Source organism: Melospiza melodia, chromosome 1, assembly GCF_035770615.1.
Source record: "Melospiza melodia melodia isolate bMelMel2 chromosome 1, bMelMel2.pri, whole genome shotgun sequence".
Taxonomy (NCBI): Eukaryota; Metazoa; Chordata; class Aves; order Passeriformes; family Passerellidae; genus Melospiza; species Melospiza melodia.
This window is the reverse complement of record NC_086194.1, coordinates 70763148-70782639: the sequence shown is the minus strand read 5'-3', so window position 1 is coordinate 70782639 and position 19492 is coordinate 70763148.

The following is a 19492-nucleotide window of genomic DNA, read 5'->3' as shown; positions in this document are numbered from 1 at the left end:
GCCGAGGTTTGTGTCCGGGGGCCTATGGCAGGGAGTGACCGGCTGGCTCCTGAAAAGCTACGATAGGCAGGATGTTTACCAGACCCATGGTGGCACCAGTGCCAAGTTGGGCTGATTTGATAGTACCAAGTGGCTCCTGCAATCTGCCATCCAGAATCGGGGTAACTTACTTTTGTTTTCCAGGGAAACGGGCCGAGGTTTGTGTCTGGGGGTCTATGGCTGGGAGTGACCGGCTGGCTCCTGAAAAGCTACGATAGGCAGGATGGTTCCCAGACCAGAGGTGGCACCAGTGCCAAGTTGGGCTGGTTTGATAGTACCAAGTGGCTCCTGCAGTCTGCCATCAAAAAGTTGGCAGGCGAGTTTTGTTTTCCAGGGAAAAGCGCCGTTGTTTGTGTTTGGGGGCCTGTGGCTCAGAGTGGCCGGGTGGCTGCTTAGAATCCACGTTACGCAGGATGGTTCCCAGACCCAAGGTGGCACCAGTGCCAAGTCGGGCTGGTTTGACACAACCAAGTGGCTCCTGCAATCTGCCATCCAGAATCGGGGCAGCTTAATTTTGTTTGCCAGGGAAACGGTCCGAGGTTTGTGTCTGGGGGCCTATGGCTGGGAGTGACCGGCTGGCTCCTGAAATGCTACAATAGGCAGGATGGTTCCCAGACCCATAGTGGCACCAGTGCCAAGTTGGGATGATTTGAACGTACCAAGTGGCTCCTGCAATCTGCCATCAAAATGCTGGCAGGCGAATTTTGTTTTCCAGGGAAAAGCGCCGTTGTTTGTGTTTGGGGGCCTGTGGCAGGGAGTGGCCGGCTGGCTCCTTAGAATCCACGATATGCAGGATTGTTCCCAGACCCAAGGTGGCACCAGTGCCAAGTCGGGCTAGTTTGATGGTGCAAAGTGGCTCCTGCAATCTGCCATCCAGACGCGGGGCAGCGGATTTTTGTTTCCAAGAGATATGGTCCGTGGTTTGTTTTTGGGGGTGTATGGCTGGGCGTGGCCGGCTGGCTCCTTAAAAAGCTCGATATGCAGGATGGTTCCCTGACACAAGGTGGCACCAGTGCCACGTCGGGCGGTTTTCGTAGTACAAAGTGCGTCCTAAAATTTGCCATCCAGAAGAGGGGCAGTTGAGTTTTGTTTGCCAGAGAAAAGGGCCGTGGTTTGTTTTTGGGGCATATGGCTGAGAGTGGCCGGCTGGCCCCTGAAAATCCACGATAGGCAGGATGGTTCCCAGACCAGAGGTGTCACCAGTGCCAAGTCGGGCTGGTTTGATAGTACTAAGTAGCTCCTGCAATCTGCCATGCAGAAGCGGGGCAGCTTACTTTTGTTTGCCAGGGAAACGGGCCGAGGTTTGTGTCTGGGGGCCTATGGCTGGGAGTGACCGGCTGGCTCCTGAAAAGCTACGATAGGCAGGATGGTGACCAGACCCATGGTGGCACCAGTGCCAAGTTGGGCTGGTTTGATAGTACCAAGTGGCTCCTGCAATCTGCCATCAAAAAGTTGGCAGGCGAGTTTTGTTTTCCAGGGAAAAGCGCCGTTGTTTGTGTTTGGGTGCCTGTGGCTGGGAGTGGCCAGCTGGCTCCTTAGAACCCACGATACGCAGCATGGTTCCCAGACCTGAGTTGGCACCAGTGCCAAGTTGGGCTGGTTTGATGGTACCAAGTGGCTCCTGCAATCTGCCATCCAGAAGCAGGGCAGCTTACTTTTGTTTGCCAGGGAAACGGGCCGAAATATTTGTCTGGGGGCCTCTGGCTGGGGGTGGCTGGCTGGCTCCTGAAAAGCTACGATAGGCAGGATGGTGACCAGACCCATGGTGGCACCAGTGCCAAGTTGGGCTGGTTTGATAATACCAAGTGGCTCCTGCAATCTGCCATCAAAAGTTTGGCAGGCGAGTTTTGTTTTCCAGGGAAAAGCACCGTTGTGTGTGTTTTGGGGCCTGTGGCTGGGAGTGGCCAGCTGGCTCCTTAGAATCCACGATACGCAGGATGGTTCCCAGACCCAAGGTGGCATCAGTGCCAAGTCGGGCTGGTTTGTTAGTACCAAGTGGTTCCTGCAATCTGCCATCCAGAAGCGGGGCAGCTGAATTTTGTTTGCCAGAGAAAAAGGCTGGTTTTTGTGTTTCGGGGCCTGTGGCTGGCAGTGGCCGGCTGGCTCCTGAAAATCCATGATACGCAGCATGGTTCCCAGACCCAAGGTGGCATCAGTGCCAAGTAGGGCTGGTTTTATAGTACCCAGTGGCTCCTGCAATCTCCCATCCAGAAGCGGGGCAGCTGAGTTTTGTTTGCCTGTGAAACGGGCCGTTGTTTTTAATTGGGGTCTGTGGCCGAGAGTGTTCGGCTGGCTCCTGATAACCCACAATACGCAGGATGGTTCCCAGACCCAAGGTGGCACCAGTGCCAAGTCGGGCTGGTTTGATAGTACCAAGTGGCTCCTGCAATCTGCCATCCAGAAGCGGTGCAGTTGAGTTTTGTTTGCCAGAGAAAAGGGCCGTGGGTTGTGTTTGGGGGCATATGGCTGGGAGTGGCCGGCTGTCTCATTAAAAAGATCGATACGCAGGATGGTTCCCAGACCCAAGAGGGCACCAGTGCCAAGTCGGGCTGTTTTTATAGTACCAAGTGCGTCCTGCAATTTGCCATCCAGAAGAGGGGCAGTTGAGTTTTGTTTGCCAGAGAATAGCGCCGTTGTTTGTGTTTGGGGGCTTGTGGCTCGTAGTGGCCGACTGGCGCCTTAGAATCTGTGTTACGCAGCATGGTTCCCAGACCCAAGGTGGCACCAGTGCCAAGTTGGGCTGGTTTGATAGTACCAAGTGGCTCATGCAATCTGCCATCCAGAAGCGGGGTAGCTTACTTTTGTTTGCCAGGGAAACGGGCCGAGGTTTGTGACTGGGGACCTATGGCTGGGAGTGACCGGCTGGCTCCTGGAAAGCTACGATAGGCAGGATGGTGACCAGACCCATGGTGGCACCAGTGCCAAGTTGGGCTGGTTTGATAGTACCAAGTGGCTCCTGCAATCTGCCATCAAAAAGTTGGCAGGCGAGTTTTGTTTTCCAGGGAAAAGCGACATTGTTTGTATTTGGGGGCCTGTGGCTGGGAGTGACCGGCTGGCTCCTTTGAACCCACGATACGCAGGATGGTTCCCAGACCCAAGGTGGCACCAGTGCCAAGTTTTGCTGGTTTGATACTACCAAGTGCGTCCTGCAATCTGCCATCCAGAAGCGGGGCAGCTTAATTTTGTTTGCCAGGGAAACGGGCCGTGGGTTTTGTTTGGGGCATATAGCTGAGAGTGGCCGGCTGGCTCCTGAAAATCCACGCTAGGCAGCATGGTTCCCAGATGCAATGTGGCACCAGTGCCAAGTCGGGCTGGTTTGATGGTGCAAAGTGGCTCCTGCAATCTGCCATCCAGAAGCGAGGCAGCTGATTTTTGTTTGCCAGAGGAAAATTCCGTGGATTGTTTTTGGGGGCATATTGCTGGGAGTGGCCGGCTGGCTCCTTAAAATGCTCGATACGCATGATGGTTCCCAGGCCCAAGGTGTCACCACTACCAAGTCGGCCTGCGGTTTTAGTATCAAGTTCATCCTGCAATTTGCCATCCAGAAGAGGGGCAGTTGAGTTTCGTTTGCCAGAGAAACGGGCCGAGGTTTCTGTTTGGGGACATATGGCTGAGAGTGGCCGGCTGGCCCCTGAATATCCACGATACAGAGCATGGTTCCCAGATCCAAGGTGGCACCAGTGCCAAGTCGGGCTGGTTTGATAGTACCAAGTGTCTCCTGCAATCTGCCATCCAGAAGCAGGGCAGCTTACTTTTGTTTGCCAGAGAAATAGGCCTAGGTTTTTGTTTGGGGGCCTGTGGCTAGGAGTGGCCGGCTGGCTCCTTAGAATCCACGATACGCAGGATGGTTCCCAGACCCAAGGTGGCACCAGTGCCAAGTCGGGCTGGTTTGATTACACCAAGTGCCTCCTGCAATCTCCCATCCAGAAGCGGGGCAGCTGAGTTTTGTTTGCCTGTGAAACGGGCCGTTGTTTTTAATTGGGGTCTGTGGCCGAGAGTGTTCGGCTGGCTCCTGACAACCCACAATACGCAGGATGGTTCCCAGACCCAAGGTGGCACCAGTGCCAAGTCGGGCTGGTTTGATAGTACCAAGTGGCTCCTGCAATCTGCCATCCAGAAGCGGTGCAGTTGAGTTTTGTTTGCCAGAGAAAAGGGCCGTGGGTTGTGTTTGGGGGCATATGGCTGGGAGTGGCCGGCTGTCTCATTAAAAAGATCGATACGCAGGATGGTTCCCAGACCCAAGGGGGCACCAGTGCCAAGTCGGGCTGTTTTTATAGTACCAAGTGCGTCCTGCAATTTGCCATCCAGAAGAGGGGCAGTTGAGTTTTGTTTGCCAGAGAATAGCGCCGTTGTTTGTGTTTGGGGGCTTGTGGCTCGTAGTGGCCGACTGGCGCCTTAGAATCTGTGTTACGCAGCATGGTTCCCAGACCCAAGGTGGCACCAGTGCCAAGTTGGGCTGGTTTGATAGTACCAAGTGGCTCCTGCAATCTGCCATCCAGAAGCGGGGTAGCTTACTTTTGTTTGCCAGGGAAACGGGCCGAGGTTTGTGACTGGGGACCTATGGCTGGGAGTGTCCGGCTGGCTCCTGGAAAGCTACAATAGGCAGGATGGTTACCAGACCCATGGTGGCACCAGTGCCAAGTTGGGCTGGTTTGATAGTACCAAGTGGCTCCTGCAATCTGCCATCAAAAAGTTGGCAGGCGAGTTTTGTTTTCCAGGGAAAAGCGACATTGTTTGTATTTGGGGGCCTGTGGCTGGGAGTGACCGGCTGGCTCCTTTGAACCCACGATACGCAGGATGGTTCCCAGACCCAAGGTGGCACCAGTGCCAAGTTTTGCTGGTTTGATACTACCAAGTGCGTCCTGCAATCTGCCATCCAGAAGCGGGGCAGCTTAATTTTGTTTGCCAGGGAAACGGGCCGTGGGTTTTGTTTGGGGGCATATAGCTGAGAGTGGCCGGCTGGCTCCTGAAAATCCACGCTAGGCAGCATGGTTCCCAGATGCAATGTGGCACCAGTGCCAAGTCGGGCTGGTTTGATGGTGCAAAGTGGCTCCTGCAATCTGCCATCCAGAAGCGAGGCAGCTGATTTTTGTTTGCCAGAGGAAAATTCCGTGGATTGTTTTTGGGGGCATATTGCTGGGAGTGGCCGGCTGGCTCCTTAAAATGCTCGATACGCATGATGGTTCCCAGGCCCAAGGTGTCACCACTACCAAGTCGGCCTGCGGTTTTAGTATCAAGTTCATCCTGCAATTTGCCATCCAGAAGAGGGGCAGTTGAGTTTTGTTTGCCAGAGAAACGGGCCGAGGTTTCTGTTTGGGGACATATGGCTGAGAGTGGCCGGCTGGCCCCTGAATATCCACGATACAGAGCATGGTTCCCAGATCCAAGGTGGCACCAGTGCCAAGTTGGGCTGGTTTGATAGTACCAAGTGTCTCCTGCAATCTGCCATCCAGAAGCAGGGCAGCTTACTTTTGTTTGCCAGAGAAATAGGCCTAGGTTTTTGTTTGGGGGCCTGTGGCTAGGAGTGGCCGGCTGGCTCCTTAGAATCCACGATACGCAGGATGGTTCCCAGACCCAAGGTGGCACCAGTGCCAAGTCGGGCTGGTTTGATAGTACCAAGTGGCTCCTGCAAACTCCATCAAAAAGTTGGCAGGCGTGTTTTGTTTTCCAGGGAACAGCGCCGTTGATTTTGTTTGGGGGCCTGTGGCTGGGAGTGGCCGGCTGGCTCCTTAGAATCCACGATACGCAGGATGGTTCCCAGACCCAAGGTGGCACCAGTGCCAAGTCGGGCTGGTTTGATTACACCAAGTGGCTCCTGCAATCTGCCATCCAGAAGTGAGGCAGCTAAGTTTTGTTTGCGAGAAAAAAGGGCCGTGGTTTTTGTTGGGGGCCTGTGGCTGGGAGTAGCCGGCTGGCTCCTTAAAATCCACGATAGGCAGGATGGTTCCCAGACCCAAGGTGGCACCAGTGCCAAGTCGGGCTGGTTTGATAGTACCAAGTGGCTCCTGCAATCTGCCATCCAGAAGCGGGGCAGCTGAGTTTTGTTTGCCAGAGAAAAAGGCTGTGGTTTGTGTTTGGGGGCCTGTGGCTGGCAGTGGCCGGCTGGCTCCTGAAAATCCACGATACGCAGCATGGTTCCCAGACCCAAGGTGGCACCAGTGCCAAGTGGGGCTCGTTTGACAGTGTCAAGTGCCTCCTGCAATCTCCCATCCAGAAGCGGGGCAGCTGAGTTTTTTTTGCCAGGGAAACGGACCTTTGTTTTTGATTGGGCTCTGTGGCCGAGAGTGGTTGGCTGTCTCCTGACAATCCACAATACGCAGGATGGTTCCCAGACCCAAGGTGGCACCAGTGCCAAGTCGGGCTGGTTTGATAGTACCAAGTGTCTCCTGCAATCTGCCATCCAGAAGCAGGGCAGCTGAGTTTTGTTTGCCAGAGAAAAGGGCCGTGGGTTGTGTTTGGGGGCATATGGCTGGGAGTGGCCACCTGGCTCCTTAAAATGCACGATACGCCGCATGGTAACCAGACGCAAGGTGGCACCAGTGCCAAGTCAGGCTGTTTTTGTAGTACCCAGTGGCTCCTGCAATTTGCCATCCAGAAGCGGGGCAGTTGAATTTTGTTTGCTAGAGAAAAGGGCTGTGGTTTGTGTTTGGGGGCCTATGGCTGAGAGTGGCCGGCTGGCCCCTGAAAATCAACGATAGGCAGGATGGTTCCCAGATCCAAGGTGGCACCAGTGCCAAGTAAGGCTGGTTGTATGGTTCAAAGTAACTCCTGCAATCTGCCATCCAGAAGCGGGACAGCTGAGTTTTTTTTGCCAGAGAAAAGGTCCATGGTTTCTTTTTGGGGCATACGGCTGGGAATTGCCGGCTGGCTCCTTAAAATGCTCGATACGCAGGATGGTTCCCAGAGCCAAGGTGGCACCACTGCCAAGTCGGGCTCTTTTTGTAGTACCAAGTGCGTCCTGCAATTTGCCATCCAGAAGAGGGGCAGTTGAGTTTTGTTTGCCAGAGAAAAGGGCCGTTGTTTGTGTTTGGGGGCCTGTGGCTGGGAGTGTTTGGCTGGTTCCTGAATATGTACGATACGCAGGATTGTTCCCAGATCCAAGGTGGCAGCAGTGCCATGTTGTGCTGGTGTGATAGTCCCAAGTGGCTCCTGCAATCTGCCATCCAGAAGTGGGGCAGTTGAGTTTTGTTTGCCAGAGAAAAGGTCCGTGGTTTGTTTTTGGGGGCATATGGCTGAGAGTGGCCGGCTGGCCCCTGAATATCCACGATACAGAGCATGGTTCCCAGATCCAAGGTGGCACCAGTGCCAAGTTGGGCTGGTTTGATAGTACCAAGTGTCTCCTGCAATCTGCCATCCAGAAGCAGGGCAGCTTACTTTTGTTTGCCAGAGAAATAGGCCTAGGTTTTTGTTTGGGGGCCTGTGGCTAGGAGTGGCCGGCTGGCTCCTTAGAATCCACGATACGCAGGATGGTTCCCAGACCCAAGGTGGCACCAGTGCCAAGTCGGGCTGGTTTGATAGTACCAAGTGGCTCCTGCAAACTCCATCAAAAAGTTGGCAGGCGTGTTTTGTTTTCCAGGGAACAGCGCCGTTGATTTTGTTTGGGGGCCTGTGGCTGGGAGTGGCCGGCTGGCTCCTTAGAATCCACGATACGCAGGATGGTTCCCAGACCCAAGGTGGCACCAGTGCCAAGTCGGGCTGGTTTGATTACACCAAGTGGCTCCTGCAATCTGCCATCCAGAAGTGAGGCAGCTAAGTTTTGTTTGCGAGAAAAAAGGGCCGTGGTTTTTGTTGGGGGCCTGTGGCTGGGAGTAGCCGGCTGGCTCCTTAAAATCCACGATAGGCAGGATGGTTCCCAGACCCAAGGTGGCACCAGTGCCAAGTCCGGCTGGTTTGATAGTACCAAGTGGCTCCTGCAATCTGCCATCCAGAAGCGGGGCAGCTGAGTTTTGTTTGCCAGAGAAAAAGGCTGTGGTTTGTGTTTGGGGGCCTGTGGCTGGCAGTGGCCGGCTGGCTCCTGAAAATCCACGATACGCAGCATGGTTCCCAGACCCAAGGTGGCACCAGTGCCAAGTGGGGCTCGTTTGACAGTGTCAAGTGCCTCCTGCAATCTCCCATCCAGAAGCGGGGCAGCTGAGTTTTTTTTGCCAGGGAAACGGACCTTTGTTTTTGATTGGGCTCTGTGGCCGAGAGTGGTTGGCTGTCTCCTGACAATCCACAATACGCAGGATGGTTCCCAGACCCAAGGTGGCACCAGTGCCAAGTCGGGCTGGTTTGATAGTACCAAGTGTCTCCTGCAATCTGCCATCCAGAAGCGGGGCAGCTGAGTTTTGTTTGCCAGAGAAAAGGGCCGTGGGTTGTGTTTGGGGGCATATGGCTGGGAGTGGCCACCTGGCTCCTTAAAATGCACGATACGCCGCATGGTAACCAGACGCAAGGTGGCACCAGTGCCAAGTCAGGCGGTTTTTGTAGTACCCAGTGGCTCCTGCAATTTGCCATCCAGAAGCGGGGCAGTTGAATTTTGTTTGCTAGAGAAAAGGGCTGTGGTTTGTGTTTGGGGGCCTATGGCTGAGAGTGGCCGGCTGGCCCCTGAAAATCAATGATAGGCAGGATGGTTCCCAGATCCAAGGTGGCACCAGTGCCAAGTAAGGCTGGTTGTATGGTTCAAAGTAACTCCTGCAATCTGCCATCCAGAAGCGGGACAGCTGAGTTTTTTTTGCCAGAGAAAAGGTCCATGGTTTCTTTTTGGGGCATACGGCTGGGAATTGCCGGCTGGCTCCTTAAAATGCTCGATACGCAGGATGGTTCCCAGAGCCAAGGTGGCACCACTGCCAAGTCGGGCTCTTTTTGTAGTACCAAGTGCGTCCTGCAATTTGCCATCCAGAAGAGGGGCAGTTGAGTTTTGTTTGCCAGAGAAAAGGGCCGTTGTTTGTGTTTGGGGGCCTGTGGCTGGGAGTGTTCGGCTGGTTCCTGAATATGTACGATACGCAGGATTGTTCCCAGATCCAAGGTGGCAGCAGTGCCATGTTGTGCTGGTGTGATAGTCCCAAGTGGCTCCTGCAATCTGCCATCCAGAAGTGGGGCAGCTGATTTTTGTTTGCCAGAGAAAAGGTCCGTGGTTTGTTTTTGGGGGCATATGGCTGAGAGTGGCCGGCTGGCCCCTGAAAATCCACGATACACAGGATGGTTCCCAGATCCAAGGTGGCACCTGTGCCAAGTCGGGCTGATTTGATAGTACTAAGTAGCTCCTGCAATCTGCCATGCAGAAGCGGGGCAGCTTACTTTTGTTTGCCAGGGAAACGGGCCGAGGTTTGTGTTTGGGGGCCTATGGCTGAGAGTGACCGGCTGGCTCCTGAAAAGCTACAATAGGCAGGATGGTGACCAGACCCATGGTGGCACCAGTGCCAAGTTGGGCTGGTTTGATAGTACCAAGTGGTTCCTGCAATCTGCCATCCAGAAGAGGGGCAGTTGAGTTTTTTTTGCCAGAGAAAAGGGCCTTGGTTTGTGTTTGGGGGCATATGGCTGGGTGTGGCCAGCTGGCTCCTTAAAATGCACGATATGCAACATGGCTCCCAGACCCAAGGTGGCACAAGTGCCAAGTTGGGCTGGTTTGATAGTACCAAGTGGCTCCTGCAATCTTCCATGATCACGTGGAGAAATACTTTCTGGTTTCAGCCTCATGCTCTTTCTTCTCTCCCTCAACTTCTCTATCACCTCTCATCTGGTTCACATGCGCTGTCTTCAAGGTCCACAGGCTACTTTTCACAGAATCTTCTGGCCTGATGAAGTAAGGATGATGAATAGAACAGAGCTGGGATCTATTTTCCAGTTTGGATAAAATGCATTCTGCACACAAATCCAAGGAGAACGGGCTGCCCCGATGCCCAGAAAATCTTTCACTCCTGCTAGTGTTCTACGTCAACCGCAACTTAGTCTGAAAGAAAAGCTTTTTCTCTGAGAGCATCTGAGAGGTTTGCATGAAGCACTGATATCTGACATATGCAATTTTGAATAGGAGAGGAAAAAGAAAATGGCAAGGAGTTTTTAATTTTAGTGGTTTCAATTTTAATTTCCGTGCACTTTTTCAAAACTTGTCAGCTCAAATGCCCATCAACATCTTTTAGTCATCTGTAAGTCAGTATTCATATAAAATGTGCTTCAAATCCAAAGAATTTCAAATTTGCACTCCAAGCTTCTATGCCTAGATTTATGATTTCCTACACATATTAGATGAAAGGAAGGCCTTTTTTACTGTGGGAGTGCTGGAACACTGGAACAGGTTGCCCAGAGAAGTTGTGGGTGTCCCATCCCTGAAAGTATTCAAGGTCACCCTGGACGGGGCTTGGAGCAGCAACAAAGGAGAAGCTTGATGGTAGAGAAACAAAGTTGGACTATAGAAGAAACTCGGATTGAAGTATAGGATCAAGTTTTCTCTCAGCTCTTGGGGTAAATTCAAAGTTGTACAAAATGACATTTATCTGTGCTATTCACTACTGTAACAGAAAGTTTCATGAAAACTGTACAGAAGATAGTAAATTTTAAAAGAGATAAGAATTACAGCATAAAATCCATGGGATAGGTTACAACATGAGACACTCTCTAAGAGAAAATCTCTGTGTTTCAGCACTTCATCGGGGTAAGATTTCATGAAGTGCCAAAGAAGGCGGCAAAATATCATTCGGGACATTATTTACTGGAATTCAGCCTGGCCATTAGTAGGAACTGCCTTTGAACATATCATGTAGATATACCACACACACTTTCCCTTCACTGAAAAATTACTGTTTACAACAAATAAGCAATTGACAATCAAAATTGATTGAAAGCATCTTAAACATGTCAAGTATTTCATTGTAGATGATCTGTGATCCAAATGCTTCTTCCACCTTCGAGAGGGACAGAAGAATTCTTCCATATCATGATGGTTTAAAATTGTATCAACCAATGTTTTCTGCTGAAAAGATATCATCTATTTTTTTCTATTTTTGGAAGAAAATATTCCTAGACATACAACAGGTGAGAACTAAGTAATTTTAAAGAAACAAATGAAATGAAAATATTCTGTAAATAGAATGAAATGAAAAGCTGTGTTTTAAATAGGAGCTAAATATTAAACAGAATTTTTGTACCAGGCATTTGAATTACTGCACCAGCTCTTTTGCCCATCAAGAGAGGCATTTAGCATTTCAGTCTTTTCCAAGGTGTTCATGATCTGCTATGCTGATCTCTGTGTGTGCCTAGGTGTGTGTGGAGGGGGGGGCATATGAAGGGGAGTGTGTATGTTTGCTTTACAATTGTTGTGGCAGATTCATGCCTCAGCTCCACATTTTGTTTTAAAAAGGTCACACCGAGTGGATATGAAGTTTACTATCAACAAGAGATCGATTCCCAAATCATCCATTTGACTCTCCCTTATAAATCATGTGCTTTGTTGCATATTTTATCAAATATACTTTCAAGCCAGATGGAGGAAGGAGGATGTGGGAATCCCTCCACCATCTTGCAACTTTTATGTAAGTAGGTTTTCAAGAAAATCATCATTTCTCTTTTAAATATGTCTGGAACAGGCATGATGGTAGTGTCAACCTGTTGGAGTTTTTGTTGCTGGAAGAAGTTGTACAAAAGGATTGGTTTTTACATTGACCAGTTACTGAATCAAGCGCAGGAATACATTGGAAATTTAGCTGGGGGTTCCTTTTCCCAGCAGACTACTTCTAGAACGAGCTTGTACACTGAAGCTGACTCTTTTGCTCTCTTTTTGTTTCTTTCCTATTTTCTTGGCTTCTTTGCCACTATCTAGACAATTTTGGAACTTTGTTCCCAACTAAAATGGTTTCAATAGTCTGATTGTGATCATACATTTTTACAAGGAATTTTTAAAATCTTTCCTCGAGTCCAGAAAGTCAAGGACTTAGATCTTTTTCTTCCCTTATCAATATTGCCATGAAATTGATAAATAAAGACCAACTCTTTATTTTTGTTTTTAACCCACGTAGATAATTCCCATCCATTAATCCATTTTGTGGACCAATAGCTGCCATTCTGATGGAAGCTGTCACTTCTTAACAATAGGCATTCTGTGACTATGTTGACAGCACTTTGGGTGAAGATCCTAACTGGTCTTAGATATACATAGGGAGAAATTTGCTCAGCCAGTGTCAGTCTTAAGCATGCGTATCAGAAGATCTTTCTAGAGCTGGGAATTTTCCCATGAAAGGGATTCAGTTAGGGAAGAGACACTTGTGCCAGAGTTTTACATTCTTCTTGAACACTGCTTAAGGAACTTAGATGCCATGTCCATTTGGATCTCTGTCTGCACAGAACTTTGTCATGCCAGTGCTTTGAAATGCATCTTGAAGAGAATTCACTAGCACAGAATGAAAGAGAGTGGAAGGGGTTGGTGGGGCTAACCAGGCCCAACCCCCCTGCCTAAACCAGGATACCTAGAGCCTCTTGCCCAGGATTCTATCTGGGTGTACTTTTAATGTCTTCAAAGATCCAGGCTCCACAATCTTTCTGGGCAGTCTGTGCCGTGGTTCAGTCACCCTGACAGTAAAGAAACATTTACTGATGTTCAAAGGCAATCTCCTGTATTTCAGTGTGTGCCCACTGCCTCTTGTCTTTTCCCTCAGCATCACTGAAAAGACACTGATTCCCTCCCCTTTGCACTATTGCTTCCATATGTATGTGTGATGCCATGTAGAGGTATGTCAAAAACCTCCCTGAAGCCCAGGCAGATAATATTCCCTTCATCTACCAGTCAAGTTGATTCATCAGAGGAGTTTAAAGTGATGTTCAGCATGAAATTCCCCTGAAAAATCATGCTAACTACATTATTTGGTCATCTGTCATGTGCCTGGCAAGGATTTCCAGGAAGAGCTGCTTCATCAACTTCCTGGGGATAAAAAAGAGGCTGGCTGGTTTGTACTATGGCGAGTCCTCTTAATAGCCTTTTTTGAAGATGGGTGTCATTTGCTAACATCCACTCTTTAGCCTCTCTTGTCGTCTACATCTTAGCAAAACGCTTTTCCACTATGTCTGGCTAGGAAAAACTGTGCCAGCACAGAAAACATCTCCCATCGTGTTCTAGAAGTTGCACGGATGTCTGCCAAGTGTTTGGCAGGAAGAAAAGAAAAGTTGTCCAAAACAGCTTCCAATCGAATGTTCCTGTGATTGGAAAAGTCAGGAGAGTGCAAAGGTACTGTTTTCTATCAGTTGGCAAGGTGCGCACACAATCCCAGTGTTGTACAGCTTGCTTCTTCACCTTCCCGAAGCTGCCGCTCTCGCCGGCTGCCGGAGCCCAAGAAGCGGCTTCTTCGCGCAAAGACGATTGTGCCGCTCACAGGGCTCTCCTTAGCGCGGCTTCTGCCGAAAGACGCCCGGCAGCGGCTCTTACCTCCGGAGAGCATCCTACCTTCGTCTTTAGCTCCTCTTCTCATCTACACCTCGGCAAAAAGCTTTTCCACTATGTCTGGCTAGGAAAAACTGTGCCAGCACAGAAAACATCTCCCATCGTGTTCTAGAAGTTGCACGGATGTCTGCCAAGTGTTTGGCAGGAAGAAAAGAAAAGTTGTCCAAAACAGCTTCCAATCGAATGTTCCTGTGATTGGAAACGTCAGGAGAGTGCAAAGGTACTGTTTTCTATCAGTTGGCAAGGTGCGCACACAATCCCAGTGTTGTACAGCTTGCTTCTTCACCTTCCCGAAGCTGCCGCTCTCGCCGGCTGCCGGAGCCCAAGAAGCGGCTTCTTCGCGCAAAGACGATTGTGCCGCTCACAGTGCTCTCCTTAGCGCGGCTTCTGCCGAAAGACGCCCGGCAGCGGCTCTTACCTCCGGAGAGCATCCTACCTTCGTCTTTCGCGTCTTTTGTAGTCTACATCTTAGCAAAACGCTTTTCCACTATGTCTGGCTAGGAAAAACTGTGCCAGCACAGAAAACATCTCCCATCGTGTTCTAGAAGTTGCACGGATGTCTGCCAAGTGTTTGGCAGGAAGAAAAGAAAAGTTGTCCAAAACAGCTTCCAATCGAATGTTCCTGTGATTGGAAAAGTCAGGAGAGTGCAAAGGTACTGTTTTCTATCAGTTGGCAAGGTGCGCACACAATCCCAGTGTTGTACAGCTTGCTTCTTCACCTTCCCGAAGCTGCCGCTCTCGCCGGCTGCCGGAGCCCAAGAAGCGGCTTCTTCGCGCAAAGACGATTGTGCCGCTCACAGTGCTCTCCTTAGCGCGGCTTCTGCCGAAAGACGCCCGGCAGCGGCTCTTACCTCCGGAGAGCATCCTACCTTCGTCTTTCGCGTCTTTTGTAGTCTACATCTTAGCAAAACGCTTTTCCACTATGTCTGGCTAGGAAAAACTGTGCCAGCACAGAAAACATCTCCCATCGTGTTCTAGAAGTTGCACGGATGTCTGCCAAGTGTTTGGCAGGAAGAAAAGAAAAGTTGTCCAAAACAGCTTCCAATCGAATGTTCCTGTGATTGGAAAAGTCAGGAGAGTGCAAAGGTACTGTTTTCTATCAGTTGGCAAGGTGCGCACACAATCCCAGTGTTGTACAGCTTGCTTCTTCACCTTCCCGAAGCTGCCGCTCTCGCCGGCTGCCGGAGCCCAAGAAGCGGCTTCTTCGCGCAAAGACGATTGTGCCGCTCACAGTGCTCTCCTTAGCGCGGCTTCTGCCGAAAGACGCCCGGCAGCGGCTCTTACCTCCGGAGAGCATCCTACCTTCGTCTTTAGCTCCTCTTCTCATCTACACCTCGGCAAAAAGCTTTTCCACTATGTCTGGCTAGGAAAAACTGTGCCAGCACAGAAAACATCTCCCATCGTGTTCTAGAAGTTGCACGGATGTCTGCCAAGTGTTTGGCAGGAAGAAAAGAAAAGTTGTCCAAAACAGCTTCCAATCGAATGTTCCTGTGATTGGAAACGTCAGGAGAGTGCAAAGGTACTGTTTTCTATCAGTTGGCAAGGTGCGCACACAATCCCAGTGTTGTACAGCTTGCTTCTTCACCTTCCCGAAGCTGCCGCTCTCGCCGGCTGCCGGAGCCCAAGAAGCGGCTTCTTCGCGCAAAGACGATTGTGCCGCTCACAGTGCTCTCCTTAGCGCGGCTTCTGCCGAAAGACGCCCGGCAGCGGCTCTTACCTCCGGAGAGCATCCTACCTTCGTCTTTCGCGTCTTTTGTAGTCTACATCTTAGCAAAACGCTTTTCCACTATGTCTGGCTAGGAAAAACTGTGCCAGCACAGAAAACATCTCCCATCGTGTTCTAGAAGTTGCACGGATGTCTGCCAAGTGTTTGGCAGGAAGAAAAGAAAAGTTGTCCAAAACAGCTTCCAATCGAATGTTCCTGTGATTGGAAAAGTCAGGAGAGTGCAAAGGTACTGTTTTCTATCAGTTGGCAAGGTGCGCACACAATCCCAGTGTTGTACAGCTTGCTTCTTCACCTTCCCGAAGCTGCCGCTCTCGCCGGCTGCCGGAGCCCAAGAAGCGGCTTCTTCGCGCAAAGACGATTGTGCCGCTCACAGTGCTCTCCTTAGCGCGGCTTCTGCCGAAAGACGCCCGGCAGCGGCTCTTACCTCCGGAGAGCATCCTACCTTCGTCTTTCGCGTCTTTTGTAGTCTACATCTTAGCAAAACGCTTTTCCACTATGTCTGGCTAGGAAAAACTGTGCCAGCACAGAAAACATCTCCCATCGTGTTCTAGAAGTTGCACGGATGTCTGCCAAGTGTTTGGCAGGAAGAAAAGAAAAGTTGTCCAAAACAGCTTCCAATCGAATGTTCCTGTGATTGGAAAAGTCAGGAGAGTGCAAAGGTACTGTTTTCTATCAGTTGGCAAGGTGCGCACACAATCCCAGTGTTGTACAGCTTGCTTCTTCACCTTCCCGAAGCTGCCGCTCTCGCCGGCTGCCGGAGCCCAAGAAGCGGCTTCTTCGCGCAAAGACGATTGTGCCGCTCACAGTGCTCTCCTTAGCGCGGCTTCTGCCGAAAGACGCCCGGCAGCGGCTCTTACCTCCGGAGAGCATCCTACCTTCGTCTTTCGCGTCTTTTGTAGTCTACATCTTAGCAAAACGCTTTTCCACTATGTCTGGCTAGGAAAAACTGTGCCAGCACAGAAAACATCTCCCATCGTGTTCTAGAAGTTGCACGGATGTCTGCCAAGTGTTTGGCAGGAAGAAAAGAAAAGTTGTCCAAAACAGCTTCCAATCGAATGTTCCTGTGATTGGAAAAGTCAGGAGAGTGCAAAGGTACTGTTTTCTATCAGTTGGCAAGGTGCGCACACAATCCCAGTGTTGTACAGCTTGCTTCTTCACCTTCCCGAAGCTGCCGCTCTCGCCGGCTGCCGGAGCCCAAGAAGCGGCTTCTTCGCGCAAAGACGATTGTGCCGCTCACAGTGCTCTCCTTAGCGCGGCTTCTGCCGAAAGACGCCCGGCAGCGGCTCTTACCTCCGGAGAGCATCCTACCTTCGTCTTTCGCGTCTTTTGTAGTCTACATCTTAGCAAAACGCTTTTCCACTATGTCTGGCTAGGAAAAACTGTGCCAGCACAGAAAACATCTCCCATCGTGTTCTAGAAGTTGCACGGATGTCTGCCAAGTGTTTGGCAGGAAGAAAAGAAAAGTTGTCCAAAACAGCTTCCAATCGAATGTTCCTGTGATTGGAAAAGTCAGGAGAGTGCAAAGGTACTGTTTTCTATCAGTTGGCAAGGTGCGCACACAATCCCAGTGTTGTACAGCTTGCTTCTTCACCTTCCCGAAGCTGCCGCTCTCGCCGGCTGCCGGAGCCCAAGAAGCGGCTTCTTCGCGCAAAGACGATTGTGCCGCTCACAGTGCTCTCCTTAGCGCGGCTTCTGCCGAAAGACGCCCGGCAGCGGCTCTTACCTCCGGAGAGCATCCTACCTTCGTCTTTCGCGTCTTTTGTAGTCTACATCTTAGCAAAACGCTTTTCCACTATGTCTGGCTAGGAAAAACTGTGCCAGCACAGAAAACATCTCCCATCGTGTTCTAGAAGTTGCACGGATGTCTGCCAAGTGTTTGGCAGGAAGAAAAGAAAAGTTGTCCAAAACAGCTTCCAATCGAATGTTCCTGTGATTGGAAAAGTCAGGAGAGTGCAAAGGTACTGTTTTCTATCAGTTGGCAAGGTGCGCACACAATCCCAGTGTTGTACAGCTTGCTTCTTCACCTTCCCGAAGCTGCCGCTCTCGCCGGCTGCCGGAGCCCAAGAAGCGGCTTCTTCGCGCAAAGACGATTGTGCCGCTCACAGGGCTCTCCTTAGCGCGGCTTCTGCCGAAAGACGCCCGGCAGCGGCTCTTACCTCCGGAGAGCATCCTACCTTCGTCTTTAGCTCCTCTTCTCATCTACACCTCGGCAACAAGCTTCTCCACTATGTCTGGCTAGGAAAAACTGTGCCAGCACAGAAAACATCTCCCATCGTGTTCTAGAAGTTGCACGGATGTCTGCCAAGTGTTTGGCAGGAAGAAAAGAAAAGTTGTCCAAAACAGCTTCCAATCGAATGTTCCTGTGATTGGAAAAGTCAGGAGAGTGCAAAGGTACTGTTTTCTATCAGTTGGCAAGGTGCGCACACAATCCCAGTGTTGTACAGCTTGCTTCTTCACCTTCCCGAAGCTGCCGCTCTCGCCGGCTGCCGGAGCCCAAGAAGCGGCTTCTTCGCGCAAAGACGATTGTGCCGCTCACAGGGCTCTCCTTAGCGCGGCTTCTGCCGAAAGACGCCCGGCAGCGGCTCTTACCTCCGGAGAGCATCCTACCTTCGTCTTTCGCGTCTTTTGTAGTCTACATCTTAGCAAAACGCTTTTCCACTATGTCTGGCTAGGAAAAACTGTGCCAGCACAGAAAACATCTCCCATCGTGTTCTAGAAGTTGCACGGATGTCTGCCAAGTGTTTGGCAGGAAGAAAAGAAAAGTTGTCCAAAACAGCTTCCAATCGAATGTTCCTGTGATTGGAAAAGTCAGGAGAGTGCAAAGGTACTGTTTTCTATCAGTTGGCAAGGTGCGCACACAATCCCAGTGTTGTACAGCTTGCTTCTTCACCTTCCCGAAGCTGCCGCTCTCGCCGGCTGCCGGAGCCCAAGAAGCGGCTTCTTCGCGCAAAGACGATTGTGCCGCTCACAGTGCTCTCCTTAGCGCGGCTTCTGCCGAAAGACGCCCGGCAGCGGCTCTTACCTCCGGAGAGCATCCTACCTTCGTCTTTCGCGTCTTTTGTAGTCTACATCTTAGCAAAACGCTTTTCCACTATGTCTGGCTAGGAAAAACTGTGCCAGCACAGAAAACATCTCCCATCGTGTTCTAGAAGTTGCACGGATGTCTGCCAAGTGTTTGGCAGGAAGAAAAGAAAAGTTGTCCAAAACAGCTTCCAATCGAATGTTCCTGTGATTGGAAAAGTCAGGAGAGTGCAAAGGTACTGTTTTCTATCAGTTGGCAAGGTGCGCACACAATCCCAGTGTTGTACAGCTTGCTTCTTCACCTTCCCGAAGCTGCCGCTCTCGCCGGCTGCCGGAGCCCAAGAAGCGGCTTCTTCGCGCAAAGACGATTGTGCCGCTCACAGTGCTCTCCTTAGCGCGGCTTCTGCCGAAAGACGCCCGGCAGCGGCTCTTACCTCCGGAGAGCATCCTACCTTCGTCTTTCGCGTCTTTTGTAGTCTACATCTTAGCAAAACGCTTTTCCACTATGTCTGGCTAGGAAAAACTGTGCCAGCACAGAAAACATCTCCCATCGTGTTCTAGAAGTTGCACGGATGTCTGCCAAGTGTTTGGGAGGAAGAAAAGAAAAGTTGTCCAAAACAGCTTCCAATCGAATGTTCCTGTGATTGGAAAAGTCAGGAGAGTGCAAAGGTACTGTTTTCTATCAGTTGGCAAGGTGCGCACACAATCCCAGTGTTGTACAGCTTGCTTCTTCACCTTCCCGAAGCTGCCACACTCAGAAGGTAAGAGCCGCTGCCGGGCGTCTTTCGGCAGAAGCTGCGCTAAGGAGAGCACTGTGAGCGGCACAATCGTCTTTGCGCGAAGAAGCCGCTTCTTGGGCTCCGGCAGCCGGCGAGAGCGGCAGCTTCGGGAAGGTGAAGAAGCAAGCTGTACAACACTGGGATTGTGTGCGCACCTTGCCAACTGATAGAAAACAGTACCTTTGCACTCTCCTGACTTTTCCAATCACAGGAACATTCGATTGGAAGCTGTTTTGGACAACTTTTCTTTTCTTCCTGCCAAACACTTGGCAGACATCCGTGCAACTTCTAGAACACGATGGGAGATGTTTTCTGTGCTGGCACAGTTTTTCCTAGCCAGACATAGTGGAAAAGCGTTTTGCTAAGATGTAGACTACAAAAGACGCGAAAGACGAAGGTAGGATGCTCTCCGGAGGTAAGAGCCGCTGCCGGGCGTCTTTCGGCAGAAGCCGCGCTAAGGAGAGCACTGTGAGCGGCACAATCGTCTTTGCGCGAAGAAGCCGCTTCTTGGGCTCCGGC